The following is a 14,232-nucleotide window of genomic DNA, read 5'->3' as shown; positions in this document are numbered from 1 at the left end:
TCCAAGACGGCAGAAAAATTTAGTTTTAGATTGAAAACAGCGCCGAGTGCGAAGGGTCGATTTCGAGCAACGTATCAAAATTTCGGGAGGAGAGCCCAGAGAAGTCCCGATGGTATCGCGTAATGGGCGAAGAGTGTAATTGAATTCGCATGCGTCGCGACGCGGTCTGTTCTCCACTCCTTTGTGCAGTTTATGCACTCGTGCACCGTCGCGAGTAGACACTCCCGGGTATCTGTTCTCTCTCGTAGACGACGGGGTAAGAGGGAAGATAGGGGAGGATGGCCCCGTACGTGTCTTGTCTTCGTTCGATCTTCGGGGCCGGGTCAAGTCGTTTGCATTTACTGCCAGTCCTGCCCCCGGGGGAGCTCTGGCTTTCCATCGGTCAGAGTCATCATCGCGTTTCAGTTATCGCGCGCTCTGTGGCTCCTTCGTTCGCCCGTTACAGGCCCGAGAGCCCGAGAGCCCGGCCCGAGCCATTCGAGCTGCCTCGGACCAGCTCTCGCAACACTTGTTACTATTAATTACGCCCGGCGAAATCAGCCCCATCCAACACCCCGGCCACTTTAACCTCGTCGCCGATAGAAATTGCGAGCTTAAATTGATTAATGCGCCGCGGCTGGATTTATGCGCGCCGACGCTCTTCCCTCGGCCTTGGACCCCTTCGACGCTCACTGCCCTGCTCTGGCTAATCATTATTTTATTATTGTTGTCCTACTGCTCGCTCGTGCCCGTGCCTCTTCAATAAGCCAACGCGTACACTGTGTCCCGACAGTGAACAAAGACTTCAAGTTAAGACTTCGAGTCATAGTGTGATACGGTTGACGGATTCGTCTTGACGTCAGCTGCAACAATACGTGATAAAAAATACGTAGTGACGATTGAAAAATTGAGCCGTTCACTGGACAAATCGATTAACTCCGCTTTTTGAAAAATCTTAAATTTAAGCGTCGAAGCACTTGGTATTGATCATAACTTTTTATATTTATAATAACTTTCCTGAATAATAAAGATTAACACCATTAAACGACAAAATTTTTGTTGGCCATTGAATAATAAATGATTTATTTCAGAGGCCATTTTGATTAACTCCGTACTCTAATATAAATCGTTGCTATAATGCAACTGAAATGCACTGGCAAGCGCTGAATAGTTAGAAAGGTCCAAACCCCACCTCATACAATTCAAATATGACTATAATGAAGATTCAGAATTGAATGCCATTAATATAACGAAATCAATAGCAGGTAGACCACAAAGTTTGAAAAACGTAGATCAGTCTTTATTATATCCTAAAAGTAGAACTGTGACAAGGGAAAAAAGGAGAGACACGATGGACCTGCTAAAATTCATTCCTCCTGTTAAACATGATTACTATAAAAACCTGACAAAAAGTCGAAATGACGAGTCCTCGCATACAGCTGATGAAGAAGACATTATGTATATTGCTGATGAATTAATCACAAATAATATATTATAACAGAACTGTTAATATTCATTGTTATGGAAAATCTGTAATAAAAATATATAATAATTAACTTTTTCTGTAATAAAAAACATAAAAATTTAAACACTGAATTTAACTTTATTACCATTTTCACTTGCCAAATCAATTAACTCCACCAGTCACATAAAAATTGTAACATTACTGACGATTATTTTTTGGCTATTCTTTCTTATTAAGTTTATATACCATTAGATGAAAGCTACATCTGTATTTATGCATTCTACAATATTTATATGAATTTATATTATAAAGGGAATTTTAAAAAACAATGTACATTATTTCATCGCATTTCTCAACTTTTTGTTTTACGGAGTTAATCGATTTGTGCAATGAACGGCTCAATTAAGACGATCTAGACGGAAAACATTTTCCGCATTAAGTTTTCCGCATACGGAAAAACCCAAATGTCTATTCATTATCACTAGGTTTACGGAGCATTAGAAGTGAGTATTTTACATTACTTTATAAAAATAAGAGGAATGTGTCTATCCAAGTTTTCAGCCATTTTTTAAATAATATATACCTAAGGAAATAAGTTTGTTGAGTAATTCCACGTAGATGGATCTTCACAATTTCAATAATCGTCAATTCAAAATATTAGAACCCGTCATTTTGACGGGTCCCGTAAACCTAGTGTTATTTTATGACAGGTAGTCATCGACTACCTGGGACGCAGGTCAAACAAAAATATTCCGATTCTAAGGACATTTAATTTTTGCATTATTTTTCTGTGATATGTCCACTGTGATGTGTCGGTCCGAATTGAAGCCGATTTTATTGTAGTCAACGTCTATTAATTCGTAATTATTTCTAAATTCATTTTCCGATGAATCTGACGGAACTATTTTCCCGTGACACAGGATTTAAATTAATCCAATTAATACCTTCGGTCTTCTGAACGATGATTACACCATTCGGAATATTTTTCGTACGGACACACCCTACTCTTTCGAGGCAAGACAAATCGAGGTATTATTTTTAGATCCCGAGGAATGCAACGCGAAGCTGTTTACAACGACTCGAATTAATCGAGTTCGAACGCGATCCATCATCGTGCCTCACGGTCGATATTCGATCGTTCGATCGTAGAATTTCGAGAGACCTCAGCACTACTGCTTTGAAAAATGACTCGGTGGTGGTGATCGCTGCGAAATCGGAAGAAAGTAAGGAGTCATTCCGGTCGCGGAAGAAACCGACGCGGTATTTTTCTTCGCCCGGTGAATTTCTCCTCTATGAACGTGTCCAGGTGTACGGTGACTTACCAGGATCGATTTGTAACTTGTCCGGGATACGCGGCTATTTATTCAGTCCCCATAGAAAATCCTACGGAACCATACGCAAAATTTATTGGCAAAATCCTGCGCGTTATGACAGGAAAAATCTCCATTTTCTGTTCTAGCAATTTCCGGTAAGACTGGGTTTCGCATCGTCGTGAAAATTAAATACGGCAACAATTCAACTATTTAATATACACATGATAGAAAATCCTTGCAAAATTCAGAACGTTATGACAGGAAAAATCTCTATTTTCTGTTCCCTCAATTTTCGATAATACTGGGTTTCGTATCGTCAAATAATTTTAATTTTAATTTTAGGGGAAAATTGTCGTGAAAATTAAATACTGCAACAATTGAACTATTTAATATCGACATGATAGAAAATCCTTGCAAAATTCAGCACGTTATGACAGGAAAAATCTCTATTTTCTGTTCTATCAATTTCCGGTAAGACTGAGTTTCGCATCGCCATAAAAATTAAATACGGCAACAATTTAATTTAATATTGACATGATGGAAAATCTCAGCAAAATTCGGCGCGTTACGACAGGAAAAATAACCATTTTCTGTTCTAGCAATTTCCGGTAATACTGGGTTTCGCATCGCCATAAAAATTAAATATGGCAACAATTTAACTATTTAATATCGACATGATAGAAAATCCTTGCAAAATTCGGCACGCTATGACAGGAAAAATCTCTATTTTCTGTTCTCTCAATTTTCGATCATACTGGGTTTCGTATCGTCAAATAATTTTAATTTTAATTTTAGGGGAAAATTGTCGTGAAAATTAAATACTGCAACAATTGAACTATTTAATATCGACATGATAGAAAATCCTTGCAAAATTCAGCACGTTATGACAGGAAAAATCTCTATTTTCTGTTCTATCAATTTCAAGCAATACTGGATTTCGCATCGCCATAAAAATTAAATACGGCAACAATTTAACTATTTAATATCGACATGATAGAAAATCCTTGCAAAATTCAGCACGTTATGACATGAAAAATCTCTATTTTCTGTTCTATCAATTTCAAGCAATACTGGATTTCGCATCGCCATAAAAATTAAATACGGCAACAATTTAACTATTTAATATCGACATGATAGAAAATCCTTGCAAAATTCAGCATGTTATGACAGGAAAAATCACTATTTTCTGTTCTATCAATTTCCCGTAATACTGGGTTTCGCATCACCCTAAAAATTAAATACTGCAATAATTTAACTATTTAATATTGACACGATGGAAAATCCTTGCAAAATTCAGCACACGTTATGACAGGAAAAACTCCATTTTCTGTTCTATCAATTTCCGGTAATACTGGGTTTTGCATCGCCATAAAAATTAAATACAGCAACAATTTAATTCAATATTGACATGATGGAAAATCCTAGAAAATTCAGCACGTTATGACAGGAAAAATCCCTATTTTCTGTTCTATCAATTTCCCATAATACTGGGTTTCGCATCGCCATAAAAATTAAATACAGCAACAATTTAATTCAATATTGACATGATAGAAAATCCTCGCAAAATTCGGCGCGCTATGACAGGAAAAATCTCCATTTTCTGTTGAATCAATTTCCCGTAATTCTGAGTTTCGCATCGTCGTGAAAATTAAATACTGCAACATTTTAACTGTTTAATACCGACATGATGGAAAATCCTAACAAAATTCGGCGCGTTACGACAGGAAACATTTCTATTTTCTGTTCCATCAATTTCAAATTAATTTAATATTGACATGATAGAAAATTCGGCGCGTTACGACAGGAAAAATCTCCATTTTCTATTCTACCAACTTCCAGTCATTACTACCGAATTTTCCATCGTCCTGACGATTAAGTGAACCAATAACAGGATTATTCGATATTCACATTTTCTACGAGTACCGTCACATGTCCCAGTGCTTGTAAAAAAAAATTCCTAGCATTGTTGCAGGTCCGAAAGTGCTCCGACGTTAAAACAGAGTTGTTTGGCCGTTTCTCGCGAACGCGGAATCAAAGGATAACATAATTTCCGGCCGGTGGAGGGTCGGAGCCCGTGTAAACGGGTTACGGGAGCCTTTAAAATTGCGAGGAGGCGTTCACACGGTCACAAAGTTGATAATAGGGTAGCGAGGATGCAGAACGCGAGGGAAGAGGCGCACGAGTCGCAGATTTCTCTGCCTCTCCGCCCAGGCAAACAGCCCTAAGCAACCAAATTCTCCGGCCGGTTCGACGAAATTTCGATGTTTGCCCGGACTAGTCTGCATACCAAGCAGCGATCGAGATTCGGATCTCGCCGCAAATCGCTCGGACCTTTTCCCAACGCCCCACCCCTCCGTTAACCTTCTCGCGCCCCGGCCGGTTCGCATAAGTTACGGGAATTTTATTGCGATCTAATCCGCCGCGGCATTATTTCTTCGGCCCTCAACCGCGCGCGTCAGTCGCTTTGTTCCGCGCGCCGGATTAAATTTCCAATTAACTTTGAACTCGTTTACGAGTTTGCCACGCCGTTCGGGACCGTAAAGCGTGATACACATTGAAACATACCTCGTAACTCTTCGGGCACCGTCGGATCGTTAATTGCGAATGAAATAAAAATGTAACTCTCTTTCTCAGTGGACGAGCAAATGTTTCGGGGAACGATATACGTACGTTTGAAGGATCTACGAATGATCATGACTGAGATCGTTGAGTTGTACCACTCGAAAGGGACAGTCGAGGACTGTTTCCGGTATACACACACAGGCACTAGAGAATACTAACGTAATTGCCAGCTTTCTTCGCCGCAAAGCCGCGGTGTTTACGCGGTATAAATATTTGCCAGTCACGCGTGAAGTGCGGCTCGATTTCAAGTGACGCCGTCAAACATTGATTTAGAAATTGTTGAACGCTGTCACCGGCGAGCCTGGGCTCTTTTGTGAAATGTCTAACAGCGTGCAGACAGTCAATTTTTGTAGACAACAAGACGCATTGAACAGAGTCAAAATAAATTCTGTGGAAATGTCTAGATCCATGCTTTAGTATTGAATCTTGCAACAATTTCTGTTCATGATTCTGTGTTGCTCCTGTTCGAACATCTTTGGTGGACACAAGCGCGTCAAAATCTGCGATTCTACTGATAATGTTCAACCCCCAGCACCCTGAAAGAGAAGTTACAAGCTAAAGTTAATAACATTTTACGTCTTTCGATGGTTTGTTTCGTGGAGCTCGTAGAGAATAACAATGAGAATAACAATTGAATGAATCTAAAATCTAACAGCTCCACGAGAGATAAAATATTATTGAGAAGGCGAGCATTGAAGTATACTCTACTAGGATTAAATACTCTAACTAACAAAATCTCAAATGATCTAAGCACTGCTGGAAGCTCTACAGTCAGCGAAATTCGTATGAAAATAAGAATTTTGGGGCTAAAGTTTCAAAATTTTAACAAGAGACATTTAATAGTAACTGAAGATTACAAATATATTTATATACTATAGGATTTGTACAAATTCGAGCATCTAAAATATCTGGCTTGTTTTTTAGGATAGAAGAAAATTTCAGAGGAAAACATTAGTTGGTTCAGACTGGCAAATATTAGGATAGGCAAAAAAATTTATTCAAGGTTATTTGAGATCTCAAGGTCCTCGGAGTTTTTTTTAAATGGAACGACATATTTTTATTATCGCTATATGATAGCTGAGGTCAAGACGAATCCAACGACCGGTAATATTATGACCTTAACGTGACCTTTCTTCACGTGAGAAATTCATAAAAGTAGGACACTTGATATAAATAGTGAAATAACGGTGACATGATCCCCCTAGGGATCCAAGAAATGTTCTTGAATCTTGATTAACGACTGTAAACACGCTCACAATAAATTGTAAACACTGATACAAATTCTTCTTCTTCTGCTTTTGATGGCCCTTCATGCGCATCACTCACAGAATGATGTCCAATTTCTTCAATTTTTTTCTTACTTTGAAGATGTACAGGGTGTTTCACCTAACTCGAGCACCTAAAATATCTGGCTGGTTTTTTTTATGATAGAAGAAAATTTCAGAGGAAAACATTAGTTGGTTCAGAGTGGCAAATATTATAATAGGCAAAAAAATTTGTTCAAGGTTATATTTCTTGAGATTTCAAGGTCATAGATGTTTTTTCGTCGGATTGGTCTTGACCTCGGCTATCATGTAGCGATAATAAAAACATGTTGTTCCATTTAAGAACTTCGATGACCTCCAAATCTCAAAAAATACAACCTTGAACAAATTCTTTTGCCTATCATAATATTTGACGAACTAATATGTTTTCGTCTGCAATTTTTTTCCATCATAAAAAGCAGGCGAGACATTTTACATGCTCGAGTTAAGTGAAACACCCTGTATATTGAAGGCAAAGGGTGAATTTGATTTTATTGTAAAGGACCTTTTAATAAATATTTCTCCGTCCTGGTTTTTGCAGAATCATTCACGAACATTGAGGCTTGCAAACTTCCTGCAATCATAACAAGAGTATAGAAACGAAGCAGAAAAAAAAACTTTTATGAATTGCTCGTACTCCAGGTCATGTGAAGGTCATAATATTACAGGTCGTCGGATTCGTCTTGACCTCGGCTATCATATAGCGGTAATAAAAATATGTCGTTCCATTGAAGAAAACTTCGGTGACCTTGAAATCTCAAAAAATATAACCTTGAACAAATTCTTTTGCCTATCATAATATTTGACGAACTAATATGTTTTCCTCTGCAATTTTTTTCCGTCATTAAAAACAGGCGAGATATTTTAGATGCTCGATATTGAAGGCAAAGGGTGAATTTGATTTTATTGTAAAGGACCTTTTAATAAATATTTCTCCGTCCTGATTTTTGCAGAATCATTCACGAACATTGAGGCTTGCAAACTTCCTGCAATCATAACAAGAGTATATAAACGAAGCAGAAAAAAAAACTTTTATGAATTTCTCGTACTCCAGGTCACGTGAAGGTCATAATATTACAGGTCATCGGATTCGTCTTGACCTCGGCTATCGTATAACGATAATAAAAATATATCATTCCATTTAAAAACACTTCGACGACCTTGAAATCTCAAAAAACATAACCTTGAACAAATCCTCTGACATTTTTTTCCATCATGATGCGCGATATTATGAGTGAGGTGAAACAGCCTGTATACCACCTGACCCACAAAAATGCCTAATCCCGAGCCACCGCCGACACCATTCCTCAAACAGCTGATCCCCGGCCGGAATAAAATCAGAGTAAACAAAGACGCTAAACTGGTCGGAAGATCTCCGGAGTCTCGAAGTGGGAGATAAGTATCATAGCGGACTGGAGAGGCTAATTCCGGGATCAAGGATGCGCCGGGGGCAGGCAGGGGAAGATCAGGACCCTAATCAAGTGTCGAGGAGCCGAACTGTTCTGCCCATCTAATCTGGGACTGTGTGGAACACCGAAGAAAGTCGGGGGAAAAGAAAGCGGGGCGGTTAGGTGGGAAGAAGGAGGAGTATATCGACGGAATAAAATCGTAATTCAGATCTCGTAGGGGGCTGATAGTCTTGCACAATCACATTTCGCGGTGTAATCTCTCGCTGTCGAGGGGGGGGATACGCATCGCGGACGTCTTTTTTACGACGAGACGTCGTCGTCTCTCCATTTTTTGATGACGCCGCCTCTTAAAGTTTCGCGCTAGGCGCGCTGGGATACGAGCAATTTAAATTTAATGCCGCTTTTACGCTCACCCCCCCCCCCCCCCCTTCCGTTCCCTTCTTCAATCCCAAACTACCCTGCCTCCCTCCCTCTCCTCTCGTGCACGCTTTCGCACCATACTACTCTCGGTTTCGCATAGAACGCGTGTTCCTCTCTCAATGCGTTCGCGATGTTTATCTCGAGATTGCCGGCTACCAAGGGAGCAACGTCGACGACCATACTCTTCTGGCCTACTTTGAAAAGAGGCCTGATTCCGCGCTGCCCTCCTCCGATCCATCTAGATACGCTCTGTCAACTAAACGGGGGCCCGAACCCGAGCCAAGCCTTGACCCGAAACGTTTCTACGCGCCTCGGGATCACGTTCCTCGAGGTCGAGACCAAGGTGGATCCACGGATCTGATGGAAAAACGAGCGACCGCTGCTCTGGGCGACACCACGCTGTCTACCGCAATCTTTTTGGAATAAAGGACACGATACGCGGGGAGTTCTTGCGACTCTTGTTCGGCGGAGACTCGGGCAGACACAGCTGGACCCGCGCGAAAAAAGATTGCGTCCTCTAGGATTATTCGAGACGATGCTCGCAACTGCCCGCGCGCAAATTGGAGGCTACGGACCTGGTGTCACTACTGTTTTTGGTAAAAATCATCTGTGTGCATGGGATACACTTTTCTATGTTTCGTAACGCATCACTGAATAAGTCCCCGGTCTGACACATATGAGCCGTTCACTGCACAAATCGATTAACTCCACTTTTTGAAAAATCTTAAATTTAAGTGTCAAAGCACTTGGTATTGATCATAACTTTTTATATTTATAATAACTTTCCTGAATAATAAAGATGAACACCATTAAACGACAAAATTTTTGTTGGCAATTGAATAATAAATCATTTATTTCAGAGGCCATTTTGATTAACTCCGTACTCTAATGTAAATCGTTGCTATAATGCAACTGAAATGCACTGGCAAGCGCTGAATAGTTAGAAAGGTCCAAACCCCACCTCATACAATTCAAATATGACTATAATGAAGATTCATAATCGAATGCCGTTAATATAACGAAATCTATAGCAGGTAGACCACGAAGTTTGAAAAACGTAGATCAGTCTTTATTATATCCTAAAAGTAGAACTGTGACAAGGGAAAAAAGGAGAGGCACGATGGACCTGCTAAAATTCATTCCTCCTGTTAAACATGATTACTATAAAAACCTGACAAAAAGTCGAAATGACATGTCCTCGCATACAGCTGATGAAGAAGACATTACGTATATTGCTGATGAATTAATCACAAATAATATATTATAACAGAACTGTTAATATTCATTTTTATGGAAAATCTGTAATAAAAATATATAATAATTAACTTTTTCTGTAATAAAAAACATAAAAATTTAAACACTGAATTTAACTTTATTACTTTTTTCACTTGCCAAATCAATTAACTCCACCAGTCACATAAAAATTGTAACATTACTGACGATTATTTCTTGGCTATTCTTTCTTATTAAGTTTATATACCATTAGATGAAAGCTACATCTGTATTTATGCATTCTACAATATTTATTTGAGTTTATATTATAAAGGGAATTTTAAAAAACAATGTACATTATTTCATCGCATTTCTCAACTTTTTGTTTTATGGAGTTAATCGATTTGTGCAATGAACGGCTCAATTAAGATGACCTAGACGGAAAACATTTGGCTCAAATGAAGAAGTGATTGACGAAACTGAGGCTTATTTTCAGAGCAAAGACAAATCGTTTTGCATAAAGGGCATCGAAAAGTTAGAGGAGCGTTGGAATGAATGTATCACTCTTGAAGGAGAGTATGTCGATGAATAAAGTGGAATTTCTAAAAAAAAATTTGTTTTTCTTAGTTAGACCGGAGAGACTTATTGAGTTGATGTGTTAAAGATCGACAAATACGTCTTTACACGGAAGAGTTTCGCGGAAGACTTTGTCCTTTGCGGTTTAACAATTGAATAACTTTGAACCGAAGCACTATTTGAACATTAAAAAAATGTTTCTATGTTCGGTAATGATCGACGAATATATCCAGAAAGTTTCAAATTAATATCTTCTTCGGTTCGGCCTGAAAAAGTTCTCAAAAGTGACACCTCGACCGTCAACTGAAGAAACCCCCTTTCTTGGAGCTCATGATTGAACTGCCATAACATCGAATCGGACCGTTACTTTCGCGTGCAAAAATTTGTGTACATTCTTCACAGACTGACAAACGTGTCCACGAAGTCTCAAGTCGATACGTCTACCCATTCCATCCCGAGAAAATTCACAAAGGACATTTTCGAACTTCGGAAGGATTTATACGTGTCTTCGCAACTTTTGCGCGCCGTAAGTGCGTAAAAATCAATAACGACCATAACAACTTCGGTTCGCAACTAGTAGCGGAATGCCCCTACGAGTTAAAATCGATCGCCCCGTCCCAAAAAGACAAAAGAATTTCCTGAAAAAAAGCTAACGGCGTAGAACTGTCGCGCGGCGAACTTTCGCCGTTCCAGTAATCCCGGGGAAGAGAAAAGGAGGAGATAGAAGAACATTTAGGAGCGGAAAGAGTGATATTGCGACGCGTTCGCATCGCTGCACAATTGAAACCGCAGAGCGTCAACTTCGGAAAAGAAAAATTCGCCTTGAAGCGAGAGATTGTTTATTCAGTCGTGTCTGGTGGCTGTTGTGGGAACAAGAAACGAAATTTCTGCGGCGCGGCCTCTCCTCTGTGTGTCCCCTGTTCTCTCTCGAAATACGCGGTCGCCCTGTTAATAAATAACGGGGAACGACGACGCGACCATACGGAGGGAAGAAAAACGATCGCGCGAGAAAACGGTCGCGAAAACCGGCCTGTATTTCCCTCGATTGCCGGCCCGTTCCATGGAAACGGCTCGTTGACACGTGAAACGCGTCCGCCGGGGCTCGCGATAACCTGTGTATTAAAATAATTTGTACGCAACGGGATTGGTTAATCGGCGATGTATGCAAATCCCGGCGCTCGGCTCCGCTGCGCTCCTCGCCGCGTCGATATTGTGTAAACAGTCGTTAGCGGACTATGACCGCCGATATCTGTTAACGTGATCGAGATTCTCGATGCAGCAATGACCGACTACCGTTCCTTACAAACACGACAGCCCCGGGATCCATTATTCGGAAGAATTCATTCGACAACGCCGCACAATAAACTTTAACTTTTCCTTCGCCTCTCGATGACTGGCAACTTCAACAATTTTTCCTGCTTTAACTGCAAAAGCCACGGGCATGATTCTTGCGTAGGATTGTTCTCTGGTCTCTCCTGAATATAGTGCAATTTTTTGTTATAACATTATAAATATTTGACCATGTTTAATCAATTTTCAATCGGGCCCTTAATTCCCGAAATAAGCAGAAAAATAACCGAGGAGATTGTAGAGACAAGAATGTCTTGCTTTGAATATTATGTAAACATTTTTCAATGTTCAGAATGTGATTAAAAAAAAATACTGTCATGTTCAGAAAAGTTTAAAGAATAATTCTGTGTAAAGATCGTCCCGGTAGCGTTCGAGTTTGAAGCAGGAGAAATTGTTCAAGTCGAAAATGTGACTTTTTCTCGAAAATTAAATTTCGCTAAATTTAACACTAGAACTACCGAGCAATAAATGCGACTGACGTATATCGCTTTGTAACAGTGACAAGACTGTGCCCATTCAGACTTCATACAACTTTTATCGTAATATGTGCTTCAATGAAGAGATTCATTCAAAATTTCCGATGAAAACATTTTTAGAATTTCAGTAATTGTAAAAGAAAAAATTAGGAACCAGTCATTTTGACTGGTCCGGTAGTTCTAGTGTTAAAGGTGACGAACAGTGTAACCAATGGACGCCCGGAAACGCATTTTACGAGGCATCCGAATTTCCGAGCGCTGCGGAGCTCGGATGAATGAAACCTCCGTGTACGGTCTCGTTTCTCTGCATAATATTTTACGTAGATTATGCCGCGCCGCTTCTATTACATCGTATTAATATACGGTCTATTGAGCCCGAGCATTCTCCAGATAATGTTCGTTCGCGGCGTCCGATAAATTCGTACGGTATTTTCAGGTTTATCTTCCGTTCACGACGAGTATTAATATTTCCGAACGAGACCGTAATAATATGTTTATCACTGGAGCGTGGATTATCGCGCATTTATGGCCTGTAACGATCTTCGAATGTTGTAACGCGAATTTCTGCCTTGATCGATGGGTTCGGAGGAACCGAATCAAGTCTCGTCTTCTTAGCTGCAAAATACAATTATATTAGGTTGGCAAGAAAGTAATTTCGATATTTTTAGGTAAAATGAAATCCAATTTTTTTATCAAACCAATGAACTTTAATCAATAAAATATTTTCCATCTTGTTCTACGATCTTTTGCCATCTTTCTGGTAGCCTCATAATTTCGCGCCCATAAAACTTCTGATCCTTTCCGGTGAAAAACTGATCCAAGTGCGATTTCAGACCACCATCATTAGTGAAAGTTTTACCATTCAAAGAGTTTTGTAAACTTCGGAATAAATGATAATCTGATGGTGCAATGTCAGGGCTATATGGTGGATGTGACGTCACTTCCCAACCAAGCTCCAATAACTTTTCACGTGTTACCAAAGATGTGTGTGGCATAGCGTTATCATGGTGGAACACGATTCCTTTGCGATTTGCCAATTCTGGCCGTTTTTCTTTGATTGCTACGTCCAGTTTTGTTAGTTGTCGACAATAAACATCTGAATTCATGGTTTGGTTCCTTGGGAGAAGCTCAAAATACACAATACCTTTGTAACCCCACCAAACTGACAACATGATCTTCTTTTGGTGCAATTCAGCTTTCGGCGTGGTTTGGGCTGATTCATCACGCTTGGACCATGATCGTTTTCGAGTTGTGTTATTGCAAACAACCCATTTCTCATCACCAGTGATGAATCGCTTCAGAAAAGGGTCGATTTCATTTCGTTTGAGATGCATATCGCATATGTTGATGCGTTGCGTTAAGTGAATTTCTTTCAATTCGTGTGGAACCCAAATATCGAGCTTCTTAACGATTCCGAGACTTTTTAAACGATATTCTATAGTTGTATGCGAGACATTTAACCCGTCTGCAATCTCTCGGACAGTTATATGACGATCCGATTCGATAATGGCTTTCATTTGGTCATCATCAACTTCAGATGGTCGACCAGATCGTTGGTCGTCTTCAAGTGAGAAATTTCCAGAACGGAATTTTTTAAACCAATTCTGGCACGTGCGTTCTGTTAAGCAATCCACACCATAAACTTCACATGTATCTTTGCGAGCCTCGGCAGCTTTTTTACCTCTACGGAAATAAAAAAGCAATATGTGCCTATAATGTTCGTTTTTGCACTCCATGTTCAAATTGACACGGAACTAACATTTTTAATCAAAATTACGTGTAATTTGCTTCAAAAGTAACCTAAAAGATGCAGTTGTGAAATGTCAGAAAGAAAACAAATGCAACGTTAACAGAAGTCAATCAAACAAAACATAAAGCCATCTATTAGTGAAAACCGAAATTACTTTCTTGCCAACCTAATAGTATAATAGTATTTTCGTTTCGTTGCACTGGGGCTGAAAGCACAGTGCTTTTATCGGCGAATTTGGAGACACCGAATGAAACGAGCCCTTTGCACTGGAACAATATTTCTAATGATATTTGACAATAATATTTTTAAATTACGCAAACGTTCTTTTATCTATTAAATTAACGTAAGAGTGCATG

General features: G+C 39.6%; 1 protein-coding gene across 1 annotated transcript in view; it reads left to right on the top strand.

The window, feature by feature from the left end:
- Nucleotides 1–14,232, top strand: part of LOC143360731 (inward rectifier potassium channel irk-1) — a 190,468-nt gene that overhangs the window by 55,582 nt on the left and 120,654 nt on the right. The window lies entirely within an intron of this gene.

Source organism: Halictus rubicundus, chromosome 1, assembly GCF_050948215.1.
Source record: "Halictus rubicundus isolate RS-2024b chromosome 1, iyHalRubi1_principal, whole genome shotgun sequence".
Taxonomy (NCBI): Eukaryota; Metazoa; Arthropoda; class Insecta; order Hymenoptera; family Halictidae; genus Halictus; species Halictus rubicundus.
The sequence above is the reverse complement of the archived record's forward strand: the minus strand, read 5'-3'. Positions and strand labels throughout refer to the sequence as shown.